Source organism: Hyla sarda, chromosome 4 (assembly GCF_029499605.1).
Source record: "Hyla sarda isolate aHylSar1 chromosome 4, aHylSar1.hap1, whole genome shotgun sequence".
NCBI lineage: Eukaryota > Metazoa > Chordata > Amphibia > Anura > Hylidae > Hyla > Hyla sarda.
Genome location: NC_079192.1, coordinates 257,823,175 through 257,844,372, shown reverse-complemented (window position 1 = coordinate 257,844,372; position 21,198 = coordinate 257,823,175).

Below are 21,198 nucleotides of genomic sequence, written 5' to 3'. Positions count from 1 at the left end.
CATGATAAAAGTAAAAAAAAAAACATGTCCACACACAACACAACAGCAGTGACTGTACAAGAAATATGCAACGCTCAGCTCCACCTTCTTACCACCATCACCACAGGTCCTACAGCCATGACCTCTCCTGTCCTACAAATCTGAGCTCCACCCCCAACATGATACTGGTCACAGGATGGTGACATCATCACAAGTCCTCCTCCTCTAGCATCTAGCAGGACGGGTCAGGGGAGGAGCTACGGAGGGAAAGCAAAATTTAAGGGTCAGTCCTGCAAGACTATTGCAACGGGAACTGTCTTCTTGCTCTGGAAACAGTGCAGGAACTTCATTCTCATGCGTTCCTTCAGAACGTGAGCCCTTCATGTCAGAGAAAAGCTGCCTAATGACTAAAACAAGTTATGACACAAACGAAGATATGAAATAAAGAGTCACAGAGAAATGGGGGTCCTCTCCTGACATCTAGTGGCCAATGGTATAAATAATACCTAATCCATGTTAAATTACAGAGTAATACCTATACGTAGATCTGCAAATGATATAGAGACAATTTTAGTAATATATCTTATATAAACCAAAAGAGATGGGCAAAAATCCAAAAGACCATAAGCATAGGTGTGATAGAAGGGGGAACCACAAAGAAAACACTACTCAGGTACAGTCCAGGCTAAATTACACATTAAGGGTAAATATATGGCATAACTAGGAAAAACCAAAAGAATCATCCCCATGAAAAAGCCATAGACAGCAAATAGCATAGACATGATATCCAATGGGGGCATTAAGAATATAAAATGTAATAGAGGAACAAATAAGGGCACATAAAGCCACAAAATAAAACAGTCTGTCGGCCAAAGTGAGACTGATACTCCCATAAAAATGCTCAACTAAGGCTCAGTGTTTCTCAAATAAAGACTTGCTTGTTTGATGAGCATGGCAGAGATGGATTACTAAACAGAAGACCCCCCCATCCCACATATTTTCACATATTTTCACATGGATCTACACTAATTATTAGATGTTAAAGGGGTTATCCACCGTGAGGTGATTTTAGTATGTAGCTGCCATACAGTAATGGGCATGCTTAGGAAGGCTCTGTGCTTGTCTTGGGGCTAAATGGCTATCTTGTGAGATTACCATAAAGCTGATGCTATCTTTTTGTTAACTGGCTATTTCCTGTTGGAGTTTCCTTCTTCAACTACAAATCCCATAGTTCCTTGTTTGTAAGTTTGTGGTCACTTTCCTCCCTCCCACACATCAGCCACCCCACCCATTGAAACACAAATGAGCTGCATTCCATTCAAAAGACCAATGTTTTCTAACCAGGATGCCTATAGCTGTTGCTTACAGCAAAAATTCAATTAGTTTCAGAATGACCTCTCTCCCACCCAGCGGTCGCTCCTCCCATTGAAGCAGGACGGGCTCCCTGTCATCACCTGACTAGTGATGAAATTTCCCGGCCGCACTGCAACCTGGGAAAACAGTCATTTTGTATGCTGTTAAAAATAAATATTGGGGCGAAAATAACAGAAGAATTGAGAGACCGCCATGAAACACAGGTACAGACACTATGTTATGAACTGTACATAACTTTACAACCACTGTAGCATAATCAGATGAAAAGCAAATCCTGGTATACCCCTTTAATGTGTCAAATAAAATAATGCAATGTTTTCATGCTCTGGTTAAATTTATTCATGCACAACAACCAAAACATATATAGATGGCCTAAATGTGAAAAAAATGAAAAAATTTAAAGTTATAAATGCAACATAAAAACTAGAGGTCACTGGTGTTTGATATCATCACCAGGTTCCTCTGGCTTTAGTCTTATGCAGGAATGGCATGGTATGGTGCTCTTTGTGATTGGAAGTGCCTTCTAAATTCAGTATTGACGTTAGGGTGGGTAAGTTAAAAACATAACAGAGAAACATAGAATGTGTTGGCAGATAAGAACCATTCGTTCCATCTAGTATGCCCAATACCCTGAATACTTTGAATAGTCCCTAGCCCTATCTTATATGAAGGATATCCTTATGTCTATCCCATGCATGCTTAAACTCTTTCATTGTACTTGTAGCTACCACTTCTGCAGGAAGGCTATTCCATGCATCCACTAATCTCTCAATAAAGTAATATTCCCTGATATTACTGCATAAACATTTGCCCCTCTAATATAAAACCATGTCCTCTTGTGGTAGTTTTTCTTATTTTAACCCTTTAAGGATCCATGACGTACCGTACGTCATGAGTCCGCTCCTGTTCTATAACACAGGGCCACGGCGTGGCCCTGTGTCATAGCGGGTCGGATCCGGCCTCTAACAACGTCCGGGACCCGTGGCTAATAGCGTGCGGCACTGATCGCGGTGCCGCACGCTATTAACCCTTTAAACGCGGCGTTCAAAGTTGAACACCGCGTCTAAAGTGAAAGTAAAACAATACCGGTTCCCAAACAGCTTACAGGACAGCAAGAGGGTCCCTACCTGTCTCCATGCTGTCCGATCTCCGAATGACTGCTCAGTGCCTGAGATCCAGGCATGAGCAGTCAAGCGGCAGAATCATCGATCAGTGGTTTCCTATGAGAAACCATTGATCAATGTAAAAGATCAGTGTGTGCAGTGTTATAGGCCCCTATGGGAGCTATAACACTGCAAAAAAAAGTGAAAAGAAAAGTGAATAAAGATCATTTAACACCTCCCCTAATAAAAGTTTGAATCACCCCCCCTTTTCCCATTTAAAAAAAAACAATGTAAATAAAAATAAACATATGTGGTATCGCCGTGTGCATAAATGTCCGAATTGTAAAAATATATCGTTAGTTAAACTGCACGGTCAATGGCGTACACGCAAAAAAATTCCAAAGTCCAAAATAGTGCATTTTTGGTCACTTTTTATTTCATAAAAAAATATCAAAGCAAAAACTTCAGATCATGACGCAAAAAATTAGCCCTCATACCGCCCCATACGCGGAAAAATAAAAAAGTTATAGGGGTCAGAAGATGACAATTTTAAACTTATTAATTTTCCTGCATGTAGTTATGATTTTTTCCAGAAGTACGACAAAATCAAACCTACATAACTAGGGTATCATTTTAATCGTATGGACCTACAGAATAAAGAGAATGTGTCATGTTTACCGAAACATGTACTGTGTAGAAACGGGAGCCCCCAAAAGCTACAAAATTGTGTTTTTTTTTTCTATTTTGTCTCACAATTATTTTCTGCAGGAAGCCGAAGAGTGAAACGATCTGCCATGCATATGTAGACATCAGCATGTTTAAACAAAATGAAAAGTGAAGTAACAAAATTATGTAGCTGCATGTGTATTAAGACACCTAAACATGAAAGAACGCAAAGAAAAGATTTAAAAAACAAAAAACAATATTAGGCTCAACATTGCTAGGTATATGATCCTCATAGTGTCTACTGTCAATTCAACTTCTTACTTACATTCAAATAGTCTTAGTAGAGGTATTACGTAAAACAATAATGGCACTCTTTTCAGCACTGTCAGCAAAAGTTTACACAGGAGGGGCCACTTCAAGGACCTTTCTAATAACGAATGGTACACGTCAGGGCTGCTCCCTGTCCCCGCTAATTTTTGCCCTAATCATGGAGCCTTTAGCCCAACATATTCATCAGTCAGCAGACATTCAGGGAGTTCAAATTGGGACTAAGAACCATTGCGTAGGCTTGTTTGCTGACGATGTCCTCTTATCTTTGACAGACCCAATGCACTCACTTCAGTCATTAATGGAACTACTCACGACATTCGGTAAGGTGAGTTACTATAAATTAAATGCATCTAAGACACATCTAATGCCAATCTGTATTGATGAAGACACTGAAATTAAACTTCAGGTGAAATATCCATTTGTATGGACAGAAGGCTCTATTAAATACTTGGGCATATACTTAACCCCCTCAGCGATTAGCTCAGTAAATATTAATTTAGAATCTGTTATAAGCCAACTTAAAAGTGACATCATACACTACTCAAAACTCCCCATATCACGGATAGGCCGCATAGCAACAACCAAGATGTTTCTTTTACCAAAAATATTATATCTTTTTAGGAATTTACCGCTTAGTTTTTCTAAGGCAGCAATTAAATGACTACAATCAATAATTCTAAATTTTGTTTGGCAAAATAAGAAAAAGAGAGTAGCGGCTAGGACTCTTTATATGCCAATCGAGAGAGGAGGATTAGGCTGCCCTGATATACTGTCATATTATCGAGCAGTACATCTTTCTCAACTCCAAAAATGGGGGCACAACGACCTAATAGCTCAGTGGATCTCAACAGAATCACAAATAAGTGGGCTACCTTCCACTCAAAATATCTTATGGTTATCTTCACTCCAAAAGAACTACTCCTACCCCAAAACATCACCAGTGCAAGCAGGGTTGGAAGTGTGGTCCCATATCATTTCCCTACAGATTCTTAACCCCATAAGATTTGAAACTACCCCCTTGAGTATCTTCCAAACATTGTTACCAGATACAGACTTTTCAACATGGCTGGGAAGAGGGATTAAAACTCTTGCAGATATTAGTAACCATAGGAAACTATTGCCATGTGAGCAATATAAATTGTCAAGTAAAGAATTCTTTAAATATTTACAACTTCGTCATACAATACTATCCCTAGATTGGCGAATGGAAAGGCCGATAGAACCATACGAAAAATATTTTCTTGACTTAAGTGGGGATAAAGGGGGTATTTCTAAAGCCTATAAAGCTATTCAGACCACAGAGCATCCAATAGAATTAAAATTCCTAACACAATGGGAAAAGGACTTCGGGAAAACAATCTTACAAATTTCCTGGGTTAAATCATATACTCTGCCGATTATAGCTTCCCACAATATATCACACTTAGAATCCGCACGTAAACTTTTATATCGGTGGTATTATACACCTCAAAAACTTGCGAAAATGTATTCAAATGTATCACCTGTTTGTTGCCGCTGTGGTCAAAAAGAAGGCTCCATGATCCATGTATGGTGGAGCTGTCAATTAATACAGGGGTTATGGGAGGCTATACATATAGTGGTGGAATCTATTACCCAAGATGAGATTGACTGGGGACCAGAATTGGCATTGTTGTCACTGGGCCTGGAGAAATTGCCCGAAGGAAAGCCACATTATAGTCTTCCACCTTTTGGCAGTTGTGCGAGTGGCAATAGCCAAAAGGTGGAAAACAACTGAGATACCTGAGAAAAATGAAATAATTAATTGCCTTAAACAAAACTGTATTATGGAGAATATAATTATGGAAAGAAAAGTAAATACTGATGCATTAAATCACAAATTGGAGATGTGGGAACTGTTATTTCAACAACTCAAACAATTAGTATAACCTAAAATAAATAGAGGGAATTATAAGATAAGGAAATAGAGTAAAATAAGTACCAAAAATTAAAACCAGAAATAAGAAGTAATGATTACAACGGGTGGAGAGGATGTGAAAGGTGATGTAAGGGATGAATGTGAAGGATGCAAGGAAGGGATTCATAACCTCTGACCAAATAATAGAAATATAATTATGAAGTAATAATTATAAATAATAATAAAAAAAAATAGTCTTAGTAGTGATTATTGTGAAATAGCTTAAACATCAGCATACCAGAATTAAACATACGGAATAATATCAAATGTTTCATTTGACCCCATGTAGTATTATTTTCCCCCCTAAAAATTTTAGTCGTGAAATGGAAAAGGAAAATTTGAATAATGCAGCTCACAATTAATTTACCAAGGTGTACTATGGTTTTACACCTATACCTTAGGTGTTGAGTAGAAATATATAATGGAACAATAATATACCTCAAGGGAAATGCCAGGGTTACTGGTATATGATGAATTTATATAATAAAATATATAAATGTTAATATATGAGAGACCGTGCTTCAATTGACAGAATTTATAAAAACATGAGTTTATATAAAATTAAACCTCCTGTCACAGGGCCCTTGTAGCAGGAATTGGTAAACAACAATTGTAATAGAAAATGGATAAAAATTGATGGATAAAAGTTATACACTATTACAATGGATCCAGCATTTAGAGAAACAGTCCTGTATAAGGTCAGCCTGATATGCAGTTTATATGATAGCAGGGTTTCCCCTGTGCAAAATATCAGCAAGCGTCTGTTACCTGCTAGATCAGACGTCTGATGTAGGATAGCGGCGCTGAGGACTCTAGATGCACGCTACTGAAGAAAGGGTTGTTTATATCCACAAGTACCCTGAAACGCGTCTAGAATTTTATGGACACACCACTACATTATTTTATATCCAGCATGTGTATCCATTTAATTGGTCCAGCCATCCATTTTTTGGATAATATCTGGAAACTTTGAGATCACTGTTGACATCAGGCGCCTAGCCACGAGGACTCTCTATGCTGATTCTAGCTCTCCAAATGCCACAGTAATGGGACATTCAGATGGTACATCAGTGCAAACCTGCACTTCCTACACGGTCTGTACAAGTTCCATCTGCTTCAACCACTTGCGGTATCCACGGGGTCGCGTGCTCACGGAGTCCTCAGCGCTGCTATCCTACATCAGACGTCTGACCTCCCAGGTAACATGCCTCTGTGATGCCAACAGACGCTTGCTGATATTTTGCACAGGGGAAACCCTGCTATCATATAAACTGCATATCAGGCTGACCTTATACAGGACTGTTTCTCTAAATGCTGGATCCATTGTAATAGTGTATAACTTTTATCTATCAATTTTTAGAAATTTTCTGCTACAATTGTTGTATACCTATTCCTGCCACAAGAGCCCTGTGTAAGGAGGTTTAATTTTTATATAAACTCATGTTTTATTAAAATCAGTCAATTGAAGCACGGTCTCTCATATATTAACAGTTATATATTTTATTATATAAATTCATCATGTACCATTAAAGGGGTACTCTGGTGGAAAACTTTTTATTTTTATTTTATTTTTTTTTAAATCAACTGGTGCTGGAAAGTTAAACAGATTTGTAAATTACTTCTATTAAAAAATCTTAATCTTTCCAGTACTCATTAGCTGCTGAATACAACAGAGGAAATTATTTTCATTTTGGAACACAGAGCTCTCTGCTTCCCCTATCCAGGGTAGGGGAAAATCCCCATAAAAAACATATGCTGCTTTGGACAATTCCTAAAATGGACAGAGATGTCAGCAGAGAGCACTGTGTTCATGATGTCAGCAGAGAGCACTGTGTTCCAAAAAGAAAATAATTTCCTCTGTAGTATTCAGCAGCTAATAAGTACGGGAAGGATTAAGATTTTTTAATAGAAGTAATTTACAAATCTGTTTAACTTTCTGGCACCAGTTTTCCACCGGAGTACCCCTTTAACCCTGGTATTTCTCTTGAGGTATATGGTTATTATTGTTCTGTGAAATGGTAAAAGGCAGCATGAAACTTAAACCACACATATTGTCAAAGCGACACAACTGAGCTATAAAAATGTGGTGAGAAAAAAAAAACATGCGATTATTATTGCTATAACATAAATGACACACGTTTTTTTTTTTTTTTTTAACATGCCCCATCTCCTTTCACTGAAAGCCAGTCAATGACATCCAGTTTGACTCTTGACTTTTACGCTTGAGACTCTTGAGACAACAAAAAAAAAAAAACTAAAATAAAGCTCCTTATAAAAACAATGCTCCTTATAAAAACAATGAAGAACCATCTCATGCTTCCACTATGTTAATGCATGAACCATGCCATGGACAATTTAATTCTTGCCCATAGTCGTTTGCATGCACATCATCCCACAGCTACTCACTAAAGCAATCTTTAACAAGAACTTTTATTGTATTTCTGCATTGAGTGGGCATGGCTGTGACGTCACGAGCAGGGCGTGACTGTGACGTTATGAGCCTCCGCTCCACATCGCAAGTCATCCGGCATGGAGCAAAGTGCCGAAATCGCGTGCAAGGGGGAGGGGGGGGGGGGGATAGGGTAAAAGATGTCTAGTGGCGGAGTACTGCTTTAAGGAAGCAGGCAGTAGTGGAAGCTAGCATTCTACCATGTTTTCAACCCAGATGAAATGGCCCGAGGCTGACTTTTTTCAGGGACTGTAGAGAAGGAATTACTTTGATCAGGAAAGCTGTAGATCTGACCATGTCTTCTCATATGCTGTCATTAGTTAGTAGTCAAAAAATGCTATATCAATCACAATCTTTTCAGCTTTCAGTTGCATGATGATTGCATGTGGTCTTCTTTCAGAGTTGTATCAAGGGTGGTAGAATAGTGAAATAAAAAAAAATGCTCACCAACCAGTGGGGTTATTGTCTTTGAAAATTGCATCAAAGGTGGTAGAATAGTGGAGTATAAAAAAAGCTCACCAACCAGTGGGGTCATGGTTTTATCACCACACACTTTTTTTTCCCAGGAGTTTGGATCATATTAAAGGTTAGGAAATGTCCACCTTATAGAAAAAAATGTCAAAGTATCAAGCCAAAAAAAAATATTGAAGAACAGTTTCCTGCTTCCACTGGGACAATGCATCAACTATGCCATGGTCAATGCAATGCACTAGAATTGATGCCCATAACCCCTTGAAATCAAATTATTTCATATCACTTCAGTAATAGAAATGTTTAACAAGAGCTTTTACTATATTTATGACTGTGAAAAGTGTGACTACTTTACAGGATCGAGCAATAATTGAAGCTGGTCTTCTAATTTGCTTTCAACCCACGTGAATCAGCCTGAGTTTGACTTTTTTCTAAGACTGATCGGGGGACGTGCAGAATCTGACAATGTCTTCTCATCCGCTGTCAGTTGAGTTTCCTTCTAAAACATAATAATTCAGTTAGTAATACAAAAAAGGCAATCTCAACTTTAAAAGTTATATCAAAGGAAATAATATTCTTACTAACTAGTTGGGTCATGGGTTTTATTATTTCTCTCTTTCTATTTCCAGGGGTTTGGATCCAATTCAAGGTTTGGAATTATCTGCCTTAGGGTTTATTCACACAGCAGAATTTCCACTTGCGGAATTCCGCCTCAAATTAAAGCCCATAGACTTCTATGTGATTCCGAACTACTGCAAGTGGAAAATCAGAAGTGTGAATGGGAGTGCGGAATCCCATAGAAGTCTATGGGCTTTAATTTCAGGCAGAATTCTGCACGCGCAATTCCACAGGTAGAAATTCTGCAGTGGGAATAGACCCTTGCAGACGGAAAAAAAAATACACAAAGCACCAAGTTCAAAGAAGAAAAGATGTCCAGCACTGGGAATGCACTTAAAACTTGGCATCCTCCGTTGCTGCCACTTGTAAAGGTGACCACTGGATCATGGATAATGAAGATATCTCAAAGATGCATCCTAGCTGAGAGCACAGTCAGGAGGTCAGAAGGCTCAGCCTTGGCAACCACTTGCTGGATGTTATGCCTGCTAGAAACCCGTGTCAGGGCTCAGCCTAGGAGCTCTCCATCCTGCCCCCCACCTCCATGATGCCAGAGAGATCAAGCTGAGTGAAGGGTGCTGTGTCACTCTATTCAGAATCTGAGACGGAACTATGATAGAAACTGGAGGAGTTATAACTGGACTGACAGCCTTGAAGAGGTAAGATTCAGCCAGATTACAGCATCTTCTGTCTCAGCCTACTTCACCACCTCCAGAGAAGAATCCTGTAAGACGGGGCCACAAGAGCTGAAAATGGAATTGTCAGGGGGAAAATTCGTCAGTACTCTTTATCGGGATTCTTTCTTATCTTGGGGATCTTATCTGTAGCAGGTATAGCAATGGCTGTACTTGGCTACTGGCCTCAGAAGGTACTGTGACACCTGTCAAGCAAATAAAGCAAGTTTTAAGTGCATTCCCAGCGCTTGACATCTTTTCCTCTTTGGATTACTTGCGTGAAGCCGCGGCGGGACCGGCGGGTCCGATTGTAAGATTGCAGGTCGTTGGTACAGAGCAGACAGCTTTACTTCTTTGCAAAGTATCAAGTTAGTCAACAATATATAGTCATAATAAAAAAAGATACCAAGAATAAGACAACTATAAACACAATTTTACTTACTTTGACTTGTATCTTAAACATTGGTGAAAATAGGCCATTGATCCTTTTCTATCAGATTGCTATAGAATCCTGGCCTGAATGTTTCCTTTGAATATGTTTAAAGGTTCAGGGTTATGATTAGAGATGAGCGAATCGAAGTTGACGAACCCGAATTCGTTACGAATTTCATGAAAAATTTGATTCGCAACGAATACGAATATCGCCGTGATTCTATCGCGCGAATCGCTCCATTAAACTCCATTTTACAGCGTTCCAGGCTATTGGAGACATAAGATGGCAGATTCACATGGGGCAGGGGATTATGGGAGGGCGGGAAACAGCGGCGGGAATGAAGGTAGGCGGGCTGACCCTGAATCACATGTGAGATGCAGCCTATCAGTGTTCACTGACCCCTGTGATGTCACAGCCCCTATATAATCGGCGGCCATCTTGCCTCTCTTCATTTCATCTATGCACTCAGATGGAGAGGACGGGACTGCATGTGTGTAAATAGCTCATACCACAGCGTTACACTGCAACTGCTAGTCACATCAGCATTAGGGAAAGACAGGAGTGCAGAGTGCTGTGCTGTTACACTGAGAAGGATCATTGATTGCGAAACCTCCTATTCACGTTATTGAGCATTGCAGCAGAGAGGGGCAGATAGCTGTCAGCTGCCTCATACAGATCTCCAAGCTGCCTGAACTTTCTGAAGCATCTTATCTCCTCATTTTACAGCCCAATTGAGTTTATTTTTATTTGCTCCACAAATCTTCTGCTGCTCAGAATTGTGTGACAGAGTGCAATTTAGGGTTTAATCCCTGGATTTTTTTTTGTTGTTGTGCTGCACTGTTGGGTCCTGCTGCTGTTCAGAAATAAGTCATATTAGTGTAGACTTTAGTGCCTTTTTACCATTTTTCACCTGTTACCCTGTCTCTGTGCTAAATTCAGTGTTATACCACACGTTATACACCTGCCGGTGTATGAAAGAAAAAATAAAGTTTTTCCTGCGTACAAATACGCTTAACAGTGGCCTTATCATTGCAAAGGGCCTACATACAAGCAATTAGCGTGCCATATACTACCTTTTTTTCTGTCTCTGTGCTAAATTCAGTGTTATACCACATGTTATACACCTGCCGGTGTATTAAAGAAAAAAAAAGTTTTTCCGGCGTACAAATACGCTTAACAGTGCCCTTATCATTGCAAAGGGCCTACATACAAGCAAATAGCGTGCCATATACTACCTTTTTTTCTGTCTCTGTGCTAAATTCAGTGTTATACCACACGTTATACACCTGCCGGTGTATTAAAGAAAAAAAAAGGTTTTCCTGCGTACAAATACGCTTAACAGTGCGCTCATCATTGCAAAGGGCATACATACAACCAAGTAGTGTACTATTTACTACCTGTTATTCTGTCTCTGTGCTAAATTCAATGCTATTCCACACATTAGTATACACCTGCTGGTGTATTTAAAAAAAAAGTGTTTTTTCTTCGTAGAAATACGCATACCAGTGCGCTCATCATTGCAAAGGGCATACATACAACAAAGGAGTGTACTATTTAGTAACTGTTATTCTGTCTAGGGCCTATATACTTTGAAAGGACAGTCGTAAGTAATCGCCTGTTGCTGTTCTATACCCTCATAGACGCACTAAGTATGTCAGGCAGGGAAGTGCCAGGACGTGCACAGAGAAGGGGCAGAGGCCTACATACCTCAGGCAGAGTTGGCAGCAGACTTGGGGCGAGTAGCAGCAGGAGTCGCAGCAATAGACCTGAGCTTCCGTTAACACCCAGCGGTCGTGTCGTCGACCCATCTCTCCTCGTCAATTGGTTTGCACACTCATCCCCATCATCAAAAGTGATATCTGACAACCCCAGTCAAGAGTCGGTGGGTTCCTCAGACACAATACTCAGTTGGCATGGCCCGGGAGCATGTCCTATGCTGTTCCCTCTCCCAAAGAAGTATCTCATGCTTTGGGTTCAGCTCCACTATTTACTGAGGACAATCCAATAGAGGACAGTCAGCAGCTAATGGGCAGCCAAGAATGTGAGGAGACATGCGCAAGGCGGGCAAGTAGTGATGCGGAGAGTGACGTGGGAGGCGGTGTTTCAATTGTTCAGGGTCTGAGGCAGACACTGTTGTGGAACACAAGGAGGACATCAGTGACGTGCACACATCTTTTGATGATGATGAAGCCAATCGCAATTGTGAGCCGGGTGCAGAAGCCGGGGCTTCATCATCATCAGGAGAAGAGATTTGCTCTTTGTCTATGAGGCAGCAAGGCAGTAGCACGGTTGGCAATCAGCGTGGTGGTGGCAGTAGTGGAAATTCAGGAGCCAAACGTGCCAGGGGGAGACCACCTGCTTCTCGGCAAGCTACCATTCAGGGAGGTAGTGGAGCAGGGGTTCCTGGAGATAGCGCCAATAGCAGTGAAATAGTGCGGACTGCGGGTGGGAAAATCAGCTACTCTGCGGAGTGGTTGTTCTTCATAAAGAATCCGGAGGACCTTAGCGTAGCCACATGCAAAATATGTCGGCAGAAAGTGAAACGTGTCCAGGGTCCCAATCTCGGCACCATGGCATTGCGTCAACACATGATTCGCCACCATAAAGCGGCCTGGGATAACCATGGCTCCGATATAGTGGTCCAGCCTGCCGCATCACCCAGTGGCCATCCGCTCCCTCCGTCATCCAGCCAAGGCTCCACCACCTCAGCCGAAGGGAGCATTGTGTCAAACCCTCCTTCTTGCGCTCCTGCTTCTTCCGCTCGTAGTCAGCCATTCCGCCAACAATCGATCGGCGAAGCCATGTCCAAGAGACAACAGTATGCGCCCACTCATCCAACGGCGCAGAAGTTGAATGTGCTCCTGTCCAAGTTGCTGGTGTTGCAGTCCCTCCCTTTCCAACTGTCGGACTCTGCAACTTTCAGGGAATTGATGGCTTGTGCAGAGCCGAGGTGGAGAGTTCCAAGCCGTCATTTCTTTGCGAAGAAGGCAGTACCAGCCCTGCATAAGTTTGCACAAGAGAAGGTGGGCCAGTCCTTGAGCCTGTCGGTGTGTTCAAAAGTGCACGGCAGCGCCGACGTCTGAAGCTGTAACTACAGGCAGGGACAATACATGTCTTTTACGGCCCACTGGGTAAATGTTGTTCCTGCACAGCCACAACAGCAACTTGGACTGGTCACACCGCTTCCTCCTCCACGCTCTCGCTCCCTGGTAGTTGGTCCTTTTACAGTGTGCGCCTCCTCCTCCTCCCCCGTGTCCTCGGCCTCCACTGCACGTCCAAATCTCGGTGGCCCTTCATCGTACCACGTGTGTAGGGCACAGCGGTGTCAAGCCGTCCTTCACATGGTTTGCCTTGGCGAACGGAGTCACACAGGGGAGGAACTGCTGAAGTTCATTAGGGAAGAAATCCGAGTATGGCTTACTCCACGAAATCTGGAAATGGGAACCATGGTGACCGACAATGGGAAGAACATTGTGGCCGCACTGCAACAAGGAAGTGTGAACCATTCGCCCTGCATGGCACACGTGTTGAATCTGGTTGTCAAGAAGTTCATCAAGTCTTCACCCCATCACCCCATTTGCAAGACGACCTGACAATGGCAAGGAAACTGTGCATGCACTTCAGCCACTCGTACACCGCCAAGCACACTTTGCTTGAGCTGCAGCGTCAGAACGGTATACCACAACATAGTCTCTTTGGGTTATTACGAGGGAGGCGAGACAGAGGACCCAGACACACCGTGGCAGTATGCAGTGGAGATGGAGGCAGGTAGTCCCAGCGAGTCACTGTCACAAATGGCATGATGCATGCTGAGTTGCTTGCGTAGTGACCCCCGAATTGTCAAAATTCGTCAGCGCGATGACTTCTGGATCTCCACCTTATTAGACCCTCGCTACCGGCCCAGAATGGAGGCCTTTTTTACACTCACTGAGAGGGAGGACAAACTGACTTACTTCAGGGAGCTTCTACGTAGTTGGTTGGCCGATGCCTATCGGCCACATGGTCCATCCACTCGCAGGTCTGACTCGGGGGTCCCTCTGTGCTCACCATCCACTGCCACGGCTGCTGGGGAGGGGAGGGGTGGCAGAAGCAGTACCGGCTCAATCAGCAGCAGCCTGAGTCTACAGTCGCTGATGAGTAGCTTCCTTCAGCCGCATAGTGAAGCTACTCATCAGCAGACATGGACATGGTGGACATGGAGCAGGACCTGAACCAGCAGGTGGTGGCTTACCTCGACATGACCCTGCCAACAACCGTTGAAGATCCGCTGGACTTCTGGGAAGCCAAACTCGATTTATGGCCGCAACTAGCGGAGTTTGCACTGGAAAAGCTGTCCTGCCCGGCCAGTAGTGTGCCATCAGAGCGGGTGTTTAGTGCTGCTGGGGCCATAGTCACCCCAAGGCGAACTCGTCTCTCCACTAAAAATGTGGAGGCACTGACGTTTGTCAAGATGAATCAGTGATGGATCAGCTAGGATTTCCAGCCACCAATGACAGATGGGTCTGAGTAGATTGACCATGCTCCTACAACAAAATGTTATCTATTGTGGTTGGTTATGAAACCCTCTGGGGCAGACCTGGGCATTGTACGGCCCGCTTGCCACATACAGCCCTTTGATTGGCTCTGACCGGCCCGCGCTGATTGGGGGACAACTCTGCTGCCTAATCAGGGGGACAACTATGCTCCTAATCTGGGGGACATCTATGCTGCCTAATCTGGGGGACATCTATGCTGCCTAATCTGGGGGACAACTATGCTCCTTATCTGGGGGACAACTATGCTCCTAATCTGGGGGACAACTAAACTCCTAATCTGGTCGACATCTATGCTGCCTACTCTGGGGGACAAGTATGCTCCTAATCTGGGGGACATCTATGCTGCCTAATCTGGGTGACATCTATGCTGCCTAATCTGGGAGACAACTATGCTCCTAATCTGGGGGACATCTATGCTGCCTAATCTGGGGGACATCTATGCTGCCTAATCTAGGGGACATCTATGCTGCCTAATCTGGATGACATCTATGCTGCCTAATCTGGGGGACAACTATGCTCCTTATCTGGAGGACAACTATGCTCCTAATCTGGGGGACAACTAAACTCCTAATCTGGTGGACATCTATGCTGCTTAATCTGGGGGACAAGTATGCTCCTAATCTGGGGGACATCTATGCTGCCTACTCTGGGGGACAAGTATGCTCCTAATCTGGGGGACATCTATGCTGCCTAATCTGGGGGACAAGCATGCTCCTAATCCGGGGGACATCTATGCTGCCTACTCTGGGGGACAAGTATGCTCCTAATCTGGGGTACAACTATGCTCCTTATCTGGGGTACAACTATGCTCCTAATCTGGGGGACATGTATGCTGCCTAATCTGGGAGACATCTATGCTGCCTAATCTGGGGGACAACTATGCTCCTAATATGGGGAAAACTGATGCTTCTGGCCTTGGGCCTATACCTTTTTGAAGTTTAGCAGTAGCTAAATACATGCTTATTGCAAATGTCAACATTGATCTTTAAATGTAAGGGGTTATGAAACCCTCTTGGGTACTGCGAATGACTGCTCCAGACTCATTCTGTGTCTTTCACAAACTACTTGCCTCCCTGGTGCCTCTGGCCTTGGGCCTATCATTTTATGAAGTTTAGCAGTAGCTAAATACATGCTTAATGCAAATGTAAACATTGATCTTTAAATGTAAGGGGTTATGAAAACCCCTTACTGCAAATGCATGATCCAGACTCATTCTGTGTCTTTCAGGAACTACTTGCCTCCCTGGTGCCTCTGGCCTTGGCCTTACATTTTTGGATGTTTAGGAGTAGCTAAATACATGCTTAATGCAAATTTTAACAATGATCGTTAAATTCTCGGCTCTCTGCCAGGGCCTTCTCCTACCCCGCCTGGGCCGATCCGAGGATCTCAATAACCAACTCACTAACTAATCCAATCGCTTATAGCGACGGCCGGCGTGTACAAAGGGCAGGGACTTAATCAACGCCAGCTTATGACCCTCACTTACTGGTAATTCCTCGTTTTAAGGTTTTAAATAATTGCAATCCCAGATCCCTATCACGAGCTGGTTTCAGCGTGCAACACGCACCTGTCCTTGAAAGATAGAGACACGCTAATCCGTTCAGTGGAGCGCAGCTGCGGCCCCGGAAATCTGAGGGCATAACACACCTGGTATTGCTCGATCTCGCAACTGATCGTGCAAAGGTAGGGGGTTATTAAAGCCTCTTGGGTACTGCTGAGGCCTACTCCTGACTGCTCCTGTTGTAATGTATGGGGTAATTAAACACTCTTGGGTAGTGTTTTTTTTTTAAATTTACTGATAATTTTATCGGTAATAAAGTAGAATTTTCCAGAATGCTAATCGTTACACAACGGAACTCTTGTTGCGTGTGATTTTTTTCTGAAAATTAAAAAATATATATATATACGGACAGGGATTAACTCTGCTTCATCATTTTGGGCGAAAAAAGTCCTTTGGTGATCTGATCTTTTGGAGACAGATGCGCTTACACACATATTGAATTAGTTTTTGTAAAGAAAAATTCAAACATTGTGTAGTTTATTATTTTTGAGAAGAATGTCTTTTGGTGGTCCACCGTCCTGCATTATAGAGTCTTGTGAACTGTTGGATATGCGCTTGTTCTTACACAAAGGTATTTCTTTAAAAGATTTCTAAAATGTTGTTGTTTTTTGGAGGGGATTGTGAAGCCCGGGTGTGTACTGGTGCATCAGCCAACTCCAGGCTGTGTCCTTCAGGCAATATATGGGTTCCTGATGCCGCAGAGGTGGGGCCTTTGTCTGGAAATTTCTCATTTTTGGATAGCGGGTGCTACCTATGAGAAATCTTTGTCAAAAATTTCATATATTGTGTTGTTTTTTGGGGGAGGATTGTGAAGCACTGGTGTGTAGTGTACTAGTGCATCAGCCAACTCCACGCTGTGCCATTCAGCCACTAAATGGTCTCCTCTTGCTGCCAATTTATTTTATATTACACTTTTAATTTAGCTCACTAATCTGAATTCCTCTCATAGAGAGGGGGCCTGGCCTCACTGTGCAGGTCTATGCCCCCTCCCTCAGTATGCTGTCTGCTCACGTCTCCCCTAGCATTAGCAAAACTACAACTCCCAGCTTGTCCTCACTGACAATAGCGGGACACAAGCTGACAGTGGGGGGATTTTTCCTCCAGCTGTGAGACCTGCGGTCACAGCTGTCAATCAAGGAAATGTGTCCATGACATAGGTGATGATGCATGGACACAGCAGGACTAGAATGTGTCCAAGCAGGCAGCGGGGGGGCAGTTGTATGACTGGCTTTTTCAGTATGAAATACTGACAGTGCCCATTTAAGAGAACTACGCATAACTACAACTCCTAACATGCCCTTCGGCTGTCAGTGCATGCTGGGAGTTGTAGTTTTACAACAGCTGGAGGCACACTGGTTGGGAAACACTAAGTTAGGTAACCGACCAACCAGATGTTGCAAAACTACAACTCCCAGCATGCACTGACAGCTGAAGGGCATGTTGGTAGTTGAAGTTATGTAACAGCTGGAGGAGCACAGTTTGGAGAACACTATGTAGTGGTCTCCAAACTGTGGCCCTCAATATTTTGCAAAACTGCAACTCCCAGCATGCCCAGAGAGCTCAGTCATGCTGGGATTTGTAGTTCTGCAACATCTGGAGGGCCAGTTGTTGCAGAACTATAACTCCCAGCATGCCTGGACACTCTGTGCATACTGGGAGTTGTAGTTTTGCAACATCTGGAAGGCCACAGTTTGGAGACCACTGCAGTGGTCTTAAAACTGTGGCCATCCAGATGTTGCAAAACTAGAACTTCCAGCATGCCTAGACAATCAGGCATGCTGGGCATTGTAGTTCTGCAACATCTGGCCCTTCAGATGTTGCCGAACTACAACTCCCAGCATGCCTGGACAGTCTGGGCATTCTTGGAGTTGTAGTTTTGCATCCTCCAGAGGGTCACGGTGGATCACTCAGATCACTCTGCAGCCTTCGGATCACTCCGCAGCACTCCGGATCACTTTACATACTGCAGCTCACCGACTGGTAAGCTGCTGCTCCTTTGCTGTTCTCCAGCTGTCTTCTGCTGTCCTCCTGCTGTCTCCCTGCTGTCCTGCCACTGTCCCCCCCCCCCCCCCCCCCCCCGCTCTGCCCGGACTTCCACACGTGGGCAGAGCTGGGGATTGTAACTTTAACCCTCCCTGTTTCTGCCCCTGATCTGCCATTGGCCGGTCAGACCTACCACCTCACTCCTATCCTTCAGGGTGATTGGCGCTGTCTCTGACAGTGCCAATCACCCTGATTTTCCTGGCAATCGGGTCACCAGAGACCTGACCAGCCTAGAAAAGCTGTGATTCGCCGGTCAGAACTGACCAGCCAATTACGGCGATCGCCAACAAGGTCCTGGGATGGCTGCTGTTTATCAGCAGTCATCCCGTTCTGATCATCGCCCCGTACACAGCGGTGACCGGAAATGCCAAGGGCGTACAGGTAAGCCCTTGGTCCTTAAGTACCAGGGAGCAAGGGCGTACCTGTATGTCTTGGTCCTTAACAAGTTAAGAGAACATCAAAGAACCATTTCATACTTCCTCTGTAACACTCCATCAACAAAGCCATTGCCAGTGATGTGTGAACATAATCTCTTCACATAACCCATTGCATGAACAATTTCCCAAAGCAGCTCAGTAAAAGCAATTTTTAACAAAAGCTTTAGCTGCATTTCTGATTGGCAAATGTGCGAATATCGTAAAGGAACAAGCCAAAAGTTGATGCTGGTTGGTTGTCTACTTTGTTTTAAACCCATGGGAAGCAGCCTGAGGTTGACTTCTTTTGAAGACTGGAGAGTAAAAGTAGTTTTGATCAGGAAAGGTGCTGAATCTGACAATGTCTTCTCATATGCTGATAGGTGAAGCTGGTCTTCTACCTTGATTAAAAATTCTTTATGAAAACATGGGCCATTTCATGCTTCTGGAAAAATGCATCAACCAGGTCATGGTCAATGATATACACAAGTAATCTTCATTGCATGTAACATCTAGTACTTAAACAGAAATGAGGTAAAAATAATCCTGCAAAGCTACAATGAATAAAAAGGAGAAATAACAAAGATCAAGCCTAACTGTGAGGTTGACTTGCTTGAAAAATGTGTCTGAATAATGCCTCAAAGATATCAATCTGTTAAAATCAACACATACCTATCTCTAGGTTTAAATGATAAGTCACTATACAGAGGCTGATATACCTCTGTCCAAGAGTGGATAGAGGTTCTTCCTAGAATCAGAAAAGAACTATAAGCACACATTAATTAAATACACGTAATCTTCACTCATAGCCATTTACATGCACGTCATCTCACAGCAGTAAAAAGAAGAGACTTATTTGTGACTCCAGTTTTTAGATAGGAGATAAACAAGGTTTGGCTCTCTGCTAGAAATTTGCCTGACAGAGTATCCTTAGGTAAACTGGCTCCATGGTTCATCAGGCCTTATGAAGTAAAAGAGATTATTCATTCTGTCTGTTATAAACTTAATTTACCTAATTACTTGGGAATATAGAACACCGTTCTATGTTATTTACTCCATGTTTACTCTTTGTTTCCAGCACAACGAACTCCTTCTTATTTTGAGGTAAATCATGAGTTAGAGTACAAATTCTCTAACATAATAGATAGTTACTCTCTTTAGTACTTGGTCCATTGGAAGGGTTATGGGCCAAAGGACAGATCATAGGTTCCTCCTTCCTCGGTTCATGTTCCTACCCTAGGAAGAAAATTTCATACCACACACCCAGACAAATTGTCACCCCATAAGGAGGAAGGGGAGTATTGGAATGAGTAGGATCTGGTTCTAGACAGAAAAAAGGTGAAAGATGGGCACCGTCATATAATAACACACCCCTGGGTGCGATGAGTTCCCACAAATTTATTGTGTATACAAAGAAGAAACAAAAGCTGACAACTATATGAAAATGCACACCCGAAAATCATGTAAAAAAAAAAGATAATTTTATTGGACATACACAAATACAACAGCATTTAAAACTACTAAAACATGCAAAAAGTGGAGGAATGTAATCCTTCTATACTTAACCCCATGCTGTGGCATGAATCGCCAAATGTGTGGTCCCATGCAAATATAACAAAAGGCAACAGCTAGATATGGAAAACAAGTAATGCCACCAATATACAAAGAAATATACATATATACCAATGTCTAGTATCTAGCAATACAAAGTGCCCAGTGTAATCTATTCTAAATATAAAATGTGCAAAATACAAACCAGTATCTCAATGCTACACTAAACCCCTTAAAGGAGATCTCTGACCAAAGATAACTTATCCCCTGTCCATAGAATAGAGGATAAGTAGCTGATTGCGGGAGGTCCATCTGCTGACACCTCCCAACCCCTAACCCATCCCACCTAACCCCCAATGCACCCCCCTGCGTGCATGTGCGATCATCGGGATGGGAACTGGCACTCAGTGAGGAGCTCCTGCTGCAGACAGAACGTGCTTTATTCATTCCTATGGGAGTGCCAAAAACATCAGAGTACAGCTCTCTTGCCTTTTTGGCACTCCCATAGAAATTAATGGAGCGTGTGCAATCTACCGGTAGACGACAGGCGCTCCTCACTGGGGGGGACAGAGTGGTCAGCTACTTATCTCCCATCCTGTGGATAGGGGATAAGTTATTTTTTACCGGAGTACTGCTTTATAGCGCAAAATACCTGTAGGGAATTTAACTATTATACTAATAAGAACTAGCTTAAAATATAATTAGTAAGCTAGTGTTACCAAACCCAGATAACAAAAATAAAGCTAAAAAATAAGCCTATAGTATAGGGCTGTAATGGCCAGGACACTATCACCAGAGCATGGAGGAATTAAGGATGAATTTTTTTGTGTTTGGTTGAAGCAAAATGCGTTGTTTTGATGATGCCCAGGCCTATCAGCAGGCTTGGTCATAGAGCCAATTACATCTGGTCTCAGCATCTACGGCCTTCTCAGCTGCACATAAACTCCCCATTAGTTTGCATCTGAAGTTGCTTTTGTTCAGTTCCTCTGCACTAGCTCTTGTATACTCCTTGCTTGTTTGATCCTGTGTATTCGGACCTTAGCTTGTGAAATTACAATTCTCTGC